The sequence below is a fragment of the Bombus bifarius genome, unplaced genomic scaffold (genome assembly GCF_011952205.1).
Source record: "Bombus bifarius isolate JDL3187 unplaced genomic scaffold, Bbif_JDL3187 scf7180000008165, whole genome shotgun sequence".
Taxonomy (NCBI): Eukaryota; Metazoa; Arthropoda; class Insecta; order Hymenoptera; family Apidae; genus Bombus; species Bombus bifarius.
The window spans coordinates 1,034,360-1,050,637 of NW_022884487.1; the positions used below are offsets into that span (position 1 = coordinate 1,034,360).

The 16,278-nt window shown below is 41.2% G+C and overlaps 1 protein-coding gene across 1 annotated transcript in view; it reads left to right on the plus strand.

Moving 5' to 3' along the window:
• The window catches only part of LOC117209072, a 125,594-nt gene that overhangs the window by 46,427 nt on the left and 62,889 nt on the right, over positions 1-16,278 (plus strand). The gene's annotated exons all lie outside the window — the stretch shown is intronic.

A 16,278-nucleotide genomic window follows, 5' to 3' on the forward strand; every position in this document is an offset into this window, starting at 1 on the left:
TTGACCCGAGTATTTTTATTACTCTAGTGATAAATCTATTATATATTGCATTATTTAAGACTGGGTAACTACCTACTTACCTTTGCAAACGAGCCTTAGTGTTCTGAAATAGGTTCTTCGAATATTTGAATATTTAAGACCTGCTAGCTCCAGCCCAGATAAAGGCAGTAGCTTTATGTGTTAATTTTTATTCATTAAGTAACACGATATTTCCATAGAGGTAAACGAATGGTCCTTTCATTTGCACCTGAAGAGCAAAGCCTCGCTGTGCGTTCCAAATTTCTTTTCTCTATTCAGAGTTCTTGTCTCGTATATACAGGTGGCGCGAGGGATGCGAGCGTTTTTAATCATCGCGGGCGTATCTGAGATATGTTAATGCATTGTGTCACTGATGTGTTTATATTATGGTCGCCACCGGGTGCTACATAGATGCACGTTTGAATTACGTATACGCGTTCAGCACAGTATAACGTGTTCATCGAGAGATCAAGCGTTCGTTCACGTAGCTCGTTTATATTTAAATGAACCGTTGATTCGATATTGTAGCGGGACGAGGCGTGTGTGTTCACCTTTTCTTTCAGAGTAGGAGGACGTGGAATGTAAAACCCTGTGACGAATCGAATACGAGAGAGGAATACCGAGTTCAGGGAATACCCACAGGATCGGAATATTTCTTTGCCGCATCGTCTATGTTCTCTCAGCCCTTTGCCCCATCTTTTTCCACTGCTGGTATTCCCGCATCAGAGGCGTCATAAATAACGCGTGTAATTATCCCTGTCGCGAAGTTTACCCTCGGTTGAGACGTAAAATATTCCAGACGTTCTGTGATCGTATTCGAAACGACATGGTCTTGCGCGCTCGCTACAGCGTGCATGCATACGGAATAAAACGAGCGGCGCGCTTATGCAAATTAACGGCCACTGAATTTTATGTTGCCTCGATTATTGTTGGTATATCATTTCCTGCGCTGCTTTTATGACCACGTGGGGAACAACACACGACCGATATCCAATTTGCCGTAAAAATAATCATTGTCTGCGACGCTCATTAGTGATAGCCGCTTCTTTTATAAAAGAAAGGAAAACGGAATAATTGAAAAAATATAGTGGGATATTTTCATAATTTTTGTAATACGTATATTCGATATTTGAGATATATAGTTGTTTGAATGCAAACTTTGACGTCTATGCTGAAACTTTTTAAGAGAGGAAAATGAAATGAAACGCAAATCAAAATAATACAGTGTGTCCTAGTTAAACTACCAATACCGTTTGTTAAGTATTCTAGTTTTAAATCACAGTGGCCATAACGATCCGTTTCTAAGCAACGACGTGAATCTGCGTGGCCTATTAGGTGCCATAAGGACCCAACCGTCAATTTCATGCGATTCACTTTGTTGGACTCGATTGGGATAGGTGGACCCGATGGTCGTTTATGTGCCACGAGGCGCGCATCCTGTCGAAATTAGTTACTGAATCGACCGACAAGAGGTCGCCAGAGTCGCGTCGTGTATCGTTAAACCAATCGGCATTTGACGGTCGTAATTGCCACCTTTGAACGGTGGTCACGCTAATTTATCGCCGCCATTTACGAGCGGTCGAGTGTTAAAATCACAATAGAGATTTGTCCAGCGGTCGCTTCTGATCCCGAATATACGTGTATTCATGGGCATGCGCCCCTGTGTTATCCTCTTTCGATTTACGGGGTCGCGCCGATGTTTTTGGTGGCGTTAAGTCCGGAATTTCACACTTCATTCCACTATTTATCGCCACTGATAAAGTAACCTAGCGCGTGATCTTGATATTTTTTCCTCATTGAGCTGCACATCGTTAACGCGATTAATAGAGACGATGAAGAAATGAAATGATTTTTGTATCGAGCTGTCCTCTTGCACGATTAAACCAGTACTATTGGTGAAATTTTGCTAGTTATTCGTGAATGCGTAAACTAGCGAATTTTGTTATAGAGAAATTTATTATTTTATATCGAAGTAGGAGATTGTGCTAGTGTCTCCACTAACTCTACTCTTAACTAACTATAACTCTACTCTTCGATTCAACGCAAACTTGTAAAATTATGTAAGTTATAACCTATATCCTGTAACTTGCCGATTCACTAATATTATCAGTCGGTAAATTAGTGGCGCAAGGTGGCTCAGATAGAACGCGACGGAGTAGATGGATGGATTTTTGAACATCGTGTGCCTCGCGAAGTTTATTGATTGTCCCGCTTGCATTTCATGAATTATTTATCGCGATCGTACAGTCGCGGGCGGTCGAATTTAATATTTCAATAAATTTTCATAAAAACGAGCTGCTGTCGCGAAGAATGAAAAGGGGCGAGAAGGAGTGGGGGAAGGGATACTGGCCAATGAAGTGGCGGGCGAATGGTGGTAGAGGGGGGGGGGGGGCGGGAGTGTCGTCCTCGTTTGATGCGCGTGATCGAAATGCAGAGGCGTTCAATTTATCAGGAACCCGAAAGATACTTCCCGAGGTGACTGCACGAGCTTACGCGTCCGGAAAAATCAAACTTTCATCCTAAGCCCTGTGATCGAAGCGAATGGTTCTTTAAAAGAACAACTTTAAAAATTCGAATTCGGAAAGGGAATTCGAAATGAAACGAAATTTTTCGGACTGCGAATGTTGCAAATTCACGTTTGCTTAAATTTGTACTGTCACATTGAGAAATTTGTTATGGCGATGTTTCTCGTTCTTGGTATGAAAATATTACTGAAAAGTCCAAATCCTCATTGAAAATACGTTATTCATGGATATTAATCTTTGTATACCGAAACCATGTCTATCGAGGACTCACTTGCTCGATATAGCGCGATAAAAATTCTGCTGTACTGTTCAGTACCTTTTCGTGTACGTGTCTCTTTTTTTTAAATACTCTACGTACGCGCTCATTGAAGGCATGGAATACGTTATTCAGTAAAATCAAGTATTAAAAGACTGTCAATTATCAATTAAACAGATTGAAATGTCAGGCGCTAGACGTACCCTCAAATAGCAATTGAAAAATAGTAAGAATTACGAATAACAATTTTATGACGAATAACGAGAAGTAGAACTGGCAATTGGTTCATAAAATAAGTTGAAAAGCTAGGATGTTCAAACGTGGATAATGGATGTTATTTCATTTTTAATGTTTTAAGTTTAAGGGATAAGGACAATGTAATGATCGACTGAATATCAATGAAATTTCAAGGTCATCAGAGATCAATCACCCCCATAGCTCAGGAAATGAGGAATAATTTAATGTTCGCCGTCTAATCCAGCGTGAATCGTCGGGGATTCACCGTACCGTCGAGTCATAGCATTAGCCCGTACCGCTGATGGTCTAAAGTACCGTGTAATTACGAATTAATGTGGTCCTTGCCACTAAGATACACGGCTACTTATAATTACTCGTAAAATGGAAAGAAAGATCAGTCAAATTTATCAATGGTTATTAACCTCTTAACTCCGGAGGCTGGGTATATCCGTTATATTAGAACAGTCTGTTAGATATAAAGAGAGACGACGAAAGTAATATAAAGAATCAAGACTTAATGGCTTTATATTCTCGTAGTCAGTTTTGAAATAGAACGTCTTAAAATCGATATTTTTACAAACCCGAAATAATATACAGGGTGGTTGGTAACTGGTGGTACAAGCGGAATGGGGGTGATTCTACGCGAAAAAAGAAGTCGAAAATATAGAATAGAAATTTTTCGTTTGAGGCTTTGTTTTCGAGAAAACCGACTTTGAATTTTCGCTCGGTACGCGTGCACTTTATCGCGTCTCGTTATAACGGATCTCACTGTAGATCGTTGTCTCGATGGACAAATTAAAAAAAAATTTTTTTTTAATTTTTTTACCAAGTTACCAACCACCCTGTATAACCTTTATTTAATAGAATATTGTATTTTATGTCTTACAAAACAGAAACGTTATTATATAAAATAACATATAATATAATATAACCTATAACGATCTCTCGTTACGCATTTGGAAATTGGGCTTAAAGTTTTTAATCTATGAAACGCTATATATACGTACGCTACATAGCGATGTCAAAAGATTCTATAATAAATTACGTGGATAAGACGTCAGATGCCGCTGATTCTCCACCGCAACTTTACAACATCAAGCCCCCTTAATTTATGAGTAGATGAATGCAGGGAGACACAGAAGAACAGTGGCTTGGTAAATACGATCAAACATCGGACACATCCCCCGGTTTGAAATTCATTCGTCTTAGGTTCGCAACAAAAGGGAGCGAGAACACGCCAGAAGGAATATATTATCGTCGATTGTGCGGTTTATTGGCGTCGAATCGAGCATCAAGTGTGTATGTGTGCGTACATATCTTCCTTTTCGTCTGTACAGGGCGTCTCAGTAATCATAGTACAATCGGCAAGGTATTTTAAATTCTATGGAAAGAAGTAAGTCAGAAATACAATATTTGAAAAAGATACTTTCTTATGACGTTAAATATATTAACGTTGAAATTCTATCAAGCGTAGAAAAACTTGGCTAATTCCTGACTGAACAGAAATAGATATTCGGAAGCAAGTTATTCTACGTGAGAAAACAGATCGGAAACGTAAAATAAGATTTCTCTATTCTGAGTTTCTTTCTCGAGAAAATTGAATTTAAATGTGGAAGAGCATGCAGGTTAATTCTTCGTTAAACACATTCGAACTTCATTTTCTCTAAAACGAGACTTTAGCAAATGTTATTTCACATCTTCCAGCTATTTTTACAAGTACAATAACGTCCCATTATCATTATCGTCGTAATCGTACACTCGTATCCAATCAGGAATTACCAAACTCATACATCTCCACCATATTTTCAAATTCCATTTTCTCACGAACGAAGCGCCGTCCGAGAAAATGTTATTCTGCATTTCTTGTTTAGTTTCTCACGTAAAATCGCCCTCTTGCCGATTCTATCGCCGTTACTGGGCCACCCTGTATAAGAAGGAGACAAGCCAGGGTTCCAAGCTAAACAAGCGCCCGTTCCGTAGTGCCCACGCACCATTATCGGCGCATCAATTAAGGCCGAAAAATATTAACGTCCCAACGGCGGACAGGAAAACGAAGTGCAAACAACGATAATTATTCTCCACATAGCTGCATTCACGGCAGACGTCCAAGCGTCGTGACGCATGGCGGCATTGTTCTACCTACTCTCACTCCGTTGACGGTCCAACAATACGTCTAGGATGACTAAGGCAACGAGCATCTCTCTCTTACTCTATACTTTCACCTGTGTGTATATACCTCGTTTGATATTCAACGGAGAGAAGACCGCGGGCGACGTGAGGGGGAGGGCAAACCTCTCTCCATGGGATAATCTGTAAAAAAAAAAAGAAAAAAAAAGAAAAATATACGAGGAAGAGAAAATAAAATGCAGCGAGGAATCGGTGAAGGATGACGCATACGGTACAAAGAAGGAGCGTCTACCGAGAAAACGTGCTCGTCCGAGGCAGAGAAGGTGTACGGTTCGCTAATTCCTAGCGGTTTTATCTACAGCTATACAGGTTCTTGAAAGTAGTCGAACACTTGCGGATAATATTTATGAATATATTTCGTTACGTAACTTACGCGTGTTGTATGAAACATATCGAGATCTTATTAACATTGTAACGAAAGCCGGCTATCTTGATTATATCGGTAAAACGAGACACGTCTGAAAGTAGATGCACAAGTCACAAATATATATGTATATCATATCTGTATTGTTCAGTAGCACCATCCTCCACGCTTATTATTCTTATTTGAAATGTCTATTCGTATTCTATTGTATATACCTTTTGCAGTATCTTGTTTGTAACTTCCGTGTATACTTTCAGATTCGTATCGGTCTTCAGTCTTAAAATTTCAAAATGTTTTACGTAATGTGTATAATGTATGCGTAACACACATAGGGCACACGTTTTAATACCTCAATAAATCCTGGTTTGAAGCTTGAGCAATGTAGTCCCGATAGAGTCGTGTTTCGTTACAGCGCTAATGAAATGGCTAAACGTTATTCATTACAAATGTTGTCATAAAATGTTTTACAGGAATGGTTTACGTAAATGTTTTCTTTGGCAAGTACTCGAATACCTTCGTAAGCCAGTATCTCTTCACTTATGTCGGTACGGCCACGTAACCCGTCGAGAATGACGTTTCGATTTTCAATCGATGCACCTTACATTCGACCTCTGTCGGCTTTCGAGGTTATGTCGGTCTTGTTTTCAGAAGAAACGTTCAGATGCATAAATGTGTCTTCTAACGTAGCGTCCTTTTCAAAGAGCATTCCGTAGTATTCCGGGGAAGTCTTCGGTGCCTGTCTGCTGCCTTTTTGCCTTCCCATCAGCATCTTTGTGCGACGTGTAACTGTTTTGAATGAGCCAGAACCGCGTCTTCAGAATCGTATCTGGCGAACGCTACCTCGCTATGGAAATCATAAGAGAGCCATATCATCCATGGGAATTGTGGATTCACGTAGACGTCCAGAATGTGTCTATTGTTGGCCATACCTCGTCGGAATGCATTATTGGAAGAAAAGAAATTGAAAATCTGTTTATAACAAGTTCCATCTTCTTTCTTTTTGCTGTTTTGCAACATCATAGCAGATTTTCATTAGAATCTCTGCATTTGGTACACTTAAACCTAGATTTCTATATCATACGAATTTTCTTCTTATCTCATACAGTCGCACTCTGATTCCGTTTCGCTTATTCTATTTCGTAATGCCATCGATTCAATGACCAATCTGTCCATATTCAAACATACGTCCTTGAGAAACTAGCGTGTCAAACCTAACCTAAATCACGAGAAACCGGCGATGGAGAAACGCGGACGAATTTCAAAGCGATTGAAGGTTAGGTTGATCATTCACCGAGCAGAGATTAGTTGCCATAACAGACTAGAGGAGACAGGGAGAAGCGAATCACTCAATAAGAACGTCTTTCTAGTCTCTAGTCAGCAAGAAATGCCTTGAAACGATCGTGATATGGCAAATGTTTGAAATGTTTCCTAACAAGGGAAGGATCCCGGGTGGACTGTATACACAAACGTGCAGACCTGTCGGATCCACTGCTGATCCTGTGTGTGCGTGTATGCGTCCTATGTATGCGTGCATGCGCTCACGTACACACATAAACAGTAGACAGTAGAAACGCGGCTACCTTGATTGGACGATGACGCAAAGGTTTTAAAGGGGTAGGCAAGAGGAGGGTAGACTAGACGGGGGGAACCCGAAGCAAAGGGGGACAAGAGGACTGACTTGTTGGCTTTTAATTGCTCGCTTTTACTTTATTTCCTTTTTGCAACTCGATGGTCCGGCAAGGGGATCTAGTGGCTTTGATGGTCACGTATCGTGATTAGTGCTGATAGAAGTCCTTTACATTCAGAACAGCGTGTTCTCACGCAGAAATCTCGCAATAGTGTGATAATGATAGCCATCGAATGCTTGGTTACTGAAAAGGGACAAGAACAAAAATCCTATAGGTTGGAAAAGCGAATAGGAAGGAAGGGAAGATAAGAGAGAAATTGGACGACTCTTTGAAAGAAGCGGTCGCCATTATTTTTTGGTAGATTTGGTATACCTGTATCGTCATTGATATAATCATAATTATTCGTTATTGTACATTAACAAAGACTAGTGCTGTCGCGTAATATGCACGGGCGTGATTATTTTGCGCAAAGATCGAATTTTAAGATGACGAAGCTTACTTGACGGAGATAATCCTGCACTGTACGTACACATCATTTGTCGATCCGAAATCTCGTATATTGTCCTTGACTGGTCGATGACTATAGCGACGATCGATAGACGGTTGACGATTGGTATACACGTACGCGTCGCATAATAGCAGCTGCCCTGCGCGCTTATCTTGCTCGAATAATATTAATATTGTGACTGTCACTTTTTTCATCGGCAAGAACGCCGCTGTGAAGTGCACACCGCGCCGCGACGAGATTAAACCCGGTGGACGAGTTTATTCAATTAATCAGCCGAAACAGCCTCGATGGACGTGGAGGATGAACGATCGAACTCTCCTCTCCTTCGCTTTGATTGCATTTGTATTTTTCAAAATTCCACCGTGTCGTAACGATATACGTATCTATTATTATATTTCAACTTATCTCGTTAAGCGACCGTAAAGCAACTCTTCTCTCGATACATGTCATTTACATATAGATAGACTTCTCGGTAATCATCCTAGTACCAAACATTTCCAAAGATAATTGCTACACGAAACTTATCTGTCGAATATCCGCTGGAGCCTTGGCGTCGTTAGAGGACCGTTCATCCTCGGTATAGTATCGCTCTACGGAACGCGTAATGATGCTATGAAATTCAGCGACCACGAAGGTCGCGTGTCTCCCGGAAACGCTTCTCGCGGTACAGAGCAACGACACCATCGAGAAACGTAGAAACTTAAGGCTACGTTCTCACTGAAACAACAGCGCGGAACTTTTTGCTGGTGTTTCTTGGAAGAATTAATTATCGCTGTTCGCTATTTTTCCATGTTTTCTCGTATTTTTGTTACCAGTAACAAAGGTTGCTGTCTGTTGCCTATTTTTATTCGGAGCAGTAAAAATCAAAGGAAAATAAACATTGCAGTAACAAGTTGTCACAGAAACAAATGTCTCTTCTGTCTATACAAGATCGTTGACTGTTTCACAACGTATTCGCGTACGGGCAATTTGTTGCTATGAAAACATGTCGCTTTGATCGAATCAATTTGGAAAAATCAAATTACCTTCTCATTAAGTTTCTTTGTCAAGAGAAATCAAATTTTTCCTCTAACTACATCATTTCATCGAAGAAAATCAAATTTTCCCCTAAGTTGCTTTATCGAGGCAAATCAAGCCCAATAATTATATATCTAGGTCAATAAAGTCGGCAATGTCTTTATCGACGCAATTATTCAACATCATTCTGTAGAACGATACTCGTTGGATTTTATTTGAAACATTCAGCAACGTTAGGCAAAAAGTTCCACGTTGCTTCGATGAGAAGGCAGAGGCTTTAGAAGAGCAGAGGTACAGTAAGATAGTGCGAATTATAGTTAAGAGAGGCATTGCTCGTCGAATTGATGAAAAACGAAAGAAAACGTAATCGCAGGGCCCCCGGGAGATTTTGCTTGCAGATGCAGCGCCGAGGGAAAGGAACTGGGTCCAAAGGTCAAGCTAGTCGCTTCTGCCGGCGACGTTCTCCTGCCGCTCGAACGTTAATGCACCGAGAATATACATTGTAGGGATCGGTAGCAGCGTACCGTAAATCTCCCATGTAAATACACGGCAGCGCTAGTCTCGATCCAAACACGAGTACAGTCCCTTAACTAAGCTGTCCCCCGAAAAGCGGTTCTTGCTTGGGAAACGATTTATTTATGGCGAGTCGATATTCGTCGACTATGGAGTCCAATTTTTCCCTCGTTGCTCCCTCTATCTTTTACTTCTGCTTCTTTCGCTCCATGTCGTGGCTAGGTCGATATAGATGGTGTGTGGTTATTGACCGGTCGGCACCGGTTTTTTAACGATCACTTTATTTATCGAGCGCTTCATGCGAGTGTTTCATGCTTTTTCGAGTGGATTAATATCGTCTAGGAGGGATCGGTATATAGGTTAGGATTAGGTGGACCTTGATATCTCGGATCTGGGTATTGGATTTTGCGAAGAATTCCATACAACGGGATTTCATTTACAGACAGACAAACGATTATCTTATTGTCGTTTCTATTTTTGGGAAGAATTGGAAATCGAACAGCTGTAAGAAGGCAGCTGCTTCGATATTTAAATTGCGCTTATTGGGAGAAGAGAAAAGCGTAGGTTTTATACTCAAAAGTGCAAATGTTTGGTTTTAGTATAGAATATAATTTTACTATGCATAATGCATGATATATATTGCTGGTTGTCATGAATAAAATATGCGAAAAAGGGAAGATATTTGAAGAAATACAAACTCGAGGACGAAGCGGAGACTAACAGGGTTAAGCAAAGATACATTATTTACAAGCATCCGAATATCCACCTGTTCCCGAACATCGCATCGTCTTTCAATTCGAACCGACGAATTCTCGGATTCTATGGAGCGTACACGCCCGTTTGGGAATTACATGGTCGAATCGGGGGCCGAGTTAAGAAAATTTAGTGGCTGCCAACTTTATTAGGCGCGATTATATTAGGCCTGTACGCCGGCAGTGATTTATTCGGTCGCTGCTCTTCAACGTACACACGAATCGTTTGTACCGCGCTGTATGTATGTATATACGCTCGTGTACGTGCTCTATGTATTGGTAGTTGCCATATGGCAACGAACGTGGTAAATCATTTCTCGTTAACCGCGCGAGGTCTTAAGCTCGTTATAAAGCGAAGTTCAAACTTTTTAAGCGTGCAAAATACGCGAGGGGACATGGACAAAAAAGCAGGCATCCAGCTACCGATGCTACAGTGTTTATCATTGGTCGTAGAGCCGCCTGATGCCATTGGCGGTAGCAGAGATTCGTGGGGGATCGACGACGACACGAGCCGCAGAAAAAGTGTAGTTTGTTTTTCAGTGACATTCGACACCGATTCCAGATTTTGTATCGGCTGTGTGTACGTGATCGCGTTTAAACACTTATGGAGACGTTTTGCGAATACACAGGTTGCGTTACGCAATTGGGCCAGGATATATCTCGAAGTCGGTTAAACAAGATGGAAAGAGAAAAAGGGTAGAGGAAAAAATTGAATGGTGCGGTAAGATCCATGTTCGCAGGTACTCGCTTTTTTTTTTTTTAGTAACGATGCTTCGGGAGAGTGCGATAATAATCTTCCTTTTTTTTTATATGATATTCTATAAGTTTTTATTAACAGCTCGATGCATTTTTAATCTTTTATTCTCTATAAAAAAAAAGTGTGAAGGTATTTGAGTCGAATTTTCCCTCTACAATTTTTTTCCGTCTCTCACCGACTTTGAGATTTAGCTAGAGTCAATTGCATAACGCATCCTGTATAATGCAAAATACATTTATAATTTAGTATTATAATGAAATGCAAGTGTCATAATTATGTTGGTAAAATTTCATATGAATCTGAAAATGTATAGATATTCACAACATAACTCACAAAAATACTTAGTGAAATCACCTTTAGTACTAATTGTGTATTTAAAAACGCTATCCATGCTAATTTTTGTATCGTCTATATGTATCCAATAAACTTTCGTAATTTCTATATATATTTTCAGACTGGTTCCATATTTGAGTTGAATATAATCATGACAGTCGTGTCTCAATATAGTTGTAATAAAAAATTTCATAATGTTTTGTGCAACGCATAGGACATTTACATAAAAGGTTTCTAGGAGTAAGAGTCCAAATACTATCGTGAATCATTGTATGCGTATTCTGTACCAAACGCGATTGCCAACCGTGATTGAAACGTTTGCGGAAGGTGAAATATGTAAAGCACGTAAATACAGCTTAGAAAGAGTCGTCTGTTGCATTTGCATGAAGGGATTAAACGAAAGGCCGTATGCGCGGCAACGGAACCAGAGGAGGCAGGTTACAAAGAAAAAAACGGTTCGCCCCAAGTTTGTCGAAACAATTGCCCATCGAGCGATGGGAAAACGACAAGTAAACGATCAAACGAAGGCTGACTTTGTATTTTGTGTATAGCCTCGGTGCTTCAAGCCCAGGGATTCCCTTGCTGGTGCACGCGTTTCGAGTGCTTTTCACAGCGCTCTCTAGCGGACGCCATCGTAAAACAACAATTAATGACAAAAAAGGCAATTGAACTCTGAACCCGTGAAGTGGAGAGGAGCGTTATTAAAGTATCGATATCCTCTGAGTGCTCGAGCGATGCTACGCGACGAGGGGCATCCCTCCCACTAATGAAGAGAAATTAATCTGCCAACGATTTCGACGAGAGCGAGCTCTTCAGGCGTTCCGATCTTACCGACCGAATATCTAAAAACCGTTTCGTGTCTTTGAAATATCATCGGGGAAGAAAACACGCCACTTTATGTGGAGCCGACGTTTGTACAAAACCTAACGACCATTTCTTCCCGTTTTATCTAAGTCCCCCTTTCTCTTTTGCATTTACCCACTATTCATCTTTCTCCCTCTCGTGCAACTTTCTTTCCTTCCCTTTGTGTAATACCAATTACACGGATTTGTCTCGAGTCTCCGCGTGTCTACCGCGTTCGCCAACCATGCAATCTGACTTTACTCTCTGTCTCCGTACCCGAGGCGTATCTCTTGTTTCCAGCGGCTTCGTGACTTGGAAGGAAAAGGACGGTTAATTGGTGGGGGTGGTAGTAGTGGTGTGTGGCAGTCGCGGTGATGCTCCTTCCCCATCCCATCTCTCCTCTCCACCTGCCTCGCTCCACGCCGCCCCCTCTCTCTCTCTCTCTCTCTTCTCGCCATCTCCACCTCGCTTACCCCCTTTTCGAAGAAGCGAATCCACCGACAACGACGAGGAGATCCGTGCGGTTAGAACGGCGCAATATAATGAGCGGCGAAAGGAAGAGAATGTCGATTGCAAATCTCGTCGATGCTGAATAATCGGGATCCTCTATTCACCCTCTCTCTCTACCACTTCTAGATTTCTCTTCGTATACCTTTCTTCGTCCCGCACATACTCTTTGCTATATTCTCTCACGCTTTCTCAAGATCTTCCCTTCTCGTCCCTCGTGCTTTCTACGATGGCTTCTCACCCATTCCCCGCTATCGACATCCTTATCTATCAATGGATGGGTAGCTTCACCCGCACTTCTCTCGATTCTCATCGATATTCACCTGTCCGTTCAGTCGCATACCTTGGCCTATCGCCCGCAGGCGGCTCGCTTTTAATGGCAGCACCATCGCTCCACTCGCGCGTTCACAAAGCCTTATGATTTTACGTGCCGAAATGCTTCCACGATATTTACGAACATTCTTTCAAGTGTCCTTTCGCAGCAGAAAGGTTGGCAGAGCCTCGTTTTAAACACAACCGATATACCACCGTGGCTGCATCGTAAAAAACTCGCGTTATATACGCACGATGTACATTTAGTTTTCTGTTATTGCTGGTGAGTACTTCTGTTCCGCGCTGGCTAATTAAAAGGCCCCCTTCTCTCTCTCTCTCGCTCGCTCTCTCTTCGTACCACGTGCCGCATTGTTCAACGAGAAGAGTCCAATTGATATTGCCGCTTGGATCGTGGCTATGATACTCGAAATTGATACTGCGAACAGACAAATTAATTTCGAGCCCGTCGTCCAACCCTCTGCATGTTCCAACGGGATTATACGACGTTCACTTTTTCCCACCGTTCTCCAACAAAAAAAAAAAAAAAAAAAAAAGAAGGATAATACAAAAAAGAAACACGATCCGCTAGCCTGTGTCTCGATTCTGTTAACAAGCTTATTTCCCGTATCTCTGTTAATTATTCGACTACCATGCTGTAGCTTACCCTGTCGAGAATCGCAATTAATTTTCCGCCGAATGGAAAACCGTGTACGCGCGCTTTGATAACCATCAAAAGCTACAAATCGTGCGTTCATAAAGTACACACGCGAGCCAACATGGCCGCCGCTCCACCGCCAATGTAAATACCTGCTGCCTTTTCCGATGGTTACGTATATATACGGTTTGAACGGATGTCGTTGGCTAAGGTTCGTAACGAAACTGTGGCAACTGAAAAAAAGAAAGGGTTAACAATTTGCCTGCGAGACAAATGAATTCGAAGCGCCAAACACACTCGTTCTGATTTCCACGCTGAAAGAAGAATGGACCGGCGACCTCGACACGGAAAGGAGCACGGCTTTTCTACGTCCTCCCTCGACTCCACCTCCTCTTCCTCCTACTCCACCTAGTTCTCCTTATTACAAGAACGCATCGAGAGATTCAGGCGATGTACATAGCGAGGCTTTGTAGGGGCCAAGCTAATTATCATTCGTGCGCGGTTCCAGCGTACGCGCGTTAACGAGTCGCGTCCCGCCGTAAATGGAATCGCGGTATAGCTGATACGCATCCTGCGCGTGCGCATGCGTGGCCGTGAAGCTAGTGACCGCGCACACGTACACGGTATTTTCTGGTGTAATTACCAGGATCATCTATCTCTCCTGGTTAGGATTGTCGCGGACGTGGGAACTGGACAAATAGTTCCTTCGCGCAAGAAGCAGCTTTTTCAATCGAATTTCTTGGATGTATACGCCGTCGTTCATAAGTGAGAATCACGGTGGAAAGATATTGGATTGGCAACTAAGTGATTGCGAATTTTGTCATTAGGTGGTATTGACAAAACCCAATACAAGTCGCGTTTCTCATTCTAAAAATCAATATTTCATCGAATAATTCCATTATTTATATCCGCTATACATCTTGGTCATTGTTTTAATCAATTCTACCACTCGTATCATCAGCTGTACCGAATTTCAACGCGGATTTGAAATAATCGTTGCTGAATTTCGCTTCTAATTCATACAAGTTCTTTTCGATAATTCTTGCAAATATATTCTTCTTATGAATATGATTGTACGATAGTAGAACGTACGTAATGAATATGATAGCACAACGATATCATCACCGTCAACTCACACGAGTACAGAATCACGATTAATTTATCGACGTCGTGAACCAGGCTCGCATCTTATACGAATCCAGGTGATCTAATACTTAGCGCTGTATATTTATAATTCATATCGGTAACGTTATGAAACTGTTGTAAGGCGTATCTACTTATGCATACCGAAGAAAATTGCATGAAAGATTCATACGCGTGCATACGTAAACTCTTTCCGCTGTATACTCTTCCTTTTTTCCTTCTTACTTCCCTGTGACTTCTTTTCTTTTCTTCCTTTTTCTCTTGTCCTTTTTGTCTTTGCTTCTCTGTTTAATTTGAACTTTGGCGGAGCGAGCACAGAAGCGCGCTGGTACGTGTCTTCACGGAGAAAAGCTTTGTCTTGGTCCTTTTTCCCTGCCTCGAACTACTGAATACGCGGTCCGCCAAAGGAGCAGTCTTTGGAATTGAAACAAAGAGCGCAAGGATAATCCTGACGGAAAAATACAGGTTTTTAATTAAATTGCGTCGAAGGCGGGGAAATTGTGTTCCGGCGGGGAGAACTGGGCGCGAACGTGATTATTCGCGGGATAGGTCTGTTTGCCGAATACTTTGTGCCCCGTGGAAAGTGGAGAATTAAATCGGAACGGATAATCGAGGCCATAGATCAAATAATGTTTGATGCACCGTCAGAGATTGACTTTGCCAACGTATCGCGCAGATACGTTTGCCATTGCACATAAAAAGAGGAACAAGAAGACAAAAGAACGAAGGAAAGCCACTTCGTTACTGGCCTTTTATCAGTTTTTAACGTTTAACTATTAGATCCAACACGTTCGTATATTCCATTTTGTTCCATATATAGATGTTTTTAGTTTTGGCTTTATTCCATTTTTTAAATATCAATGGATCTTGGAATATTTAATATTTTAGACGCTCGTTGTACTAATAAATTTTCTATCCCAATTAAGATATCATAAATTTTATTTTGTTTAAAATTGCCATACGGAAGGTGGTCGATTTTCAAGAATAAAAATTTTCCGAAACCTTTTTTAAATAATGAAACGTCCGCTCAGTAAGCGAGACAAATACTGTTTATAATAATCCATACTATATTTTTCTTGTGAAATTTATAGGCACGATAGGCGAAAAATGAGTTCGCATTCCAATTGTTTTTCATATGATAGAATCAAAATATGTAGTTGCTATTCAGTGTGTTTTTCATTTCGAATACCTTCTCTGATTGGAATTTGATGCTATATTATTCATTGCTGTGCCGTTTATTCGTGTAGGTTTTGTATTCGTCAAACACGTCACAGAGAGCTAGTGCAGTCAACGTTAAAATTAAGAAGCCATCCATTTGGAATGATATGTCATCGATTAATGAAATGATTTACTGCACAGTAAATACATACGTGCGTGTATTTATATCCTATACTGGGTTAATTCACAGAGAATTTTCGAGCAGTAGAATAAAGGTTGGAAATGCAATCGTTTGATGTTTGTCATGCGGATTAAATTTGCTATTCAACTATAAGTAACGGATCGCAGTAAAAATTTGTTCTACTTTGGTAGCAGTGTTTCAGCGAGCCGTTAAAAGTAGTACAGGTAACAGACTATTCTACTTTTTGAATATGCGAATGCTGCAGGTTAACGAGTTAGCCGAATGAAAAAAGCAGCTCGAATATAAAGGAGAACGAACCTGACGTCCCCTCGTATATCCAGTCGTACGAGGGCAGGTGCTTGTCACTCTATGCGCGACTTAAGC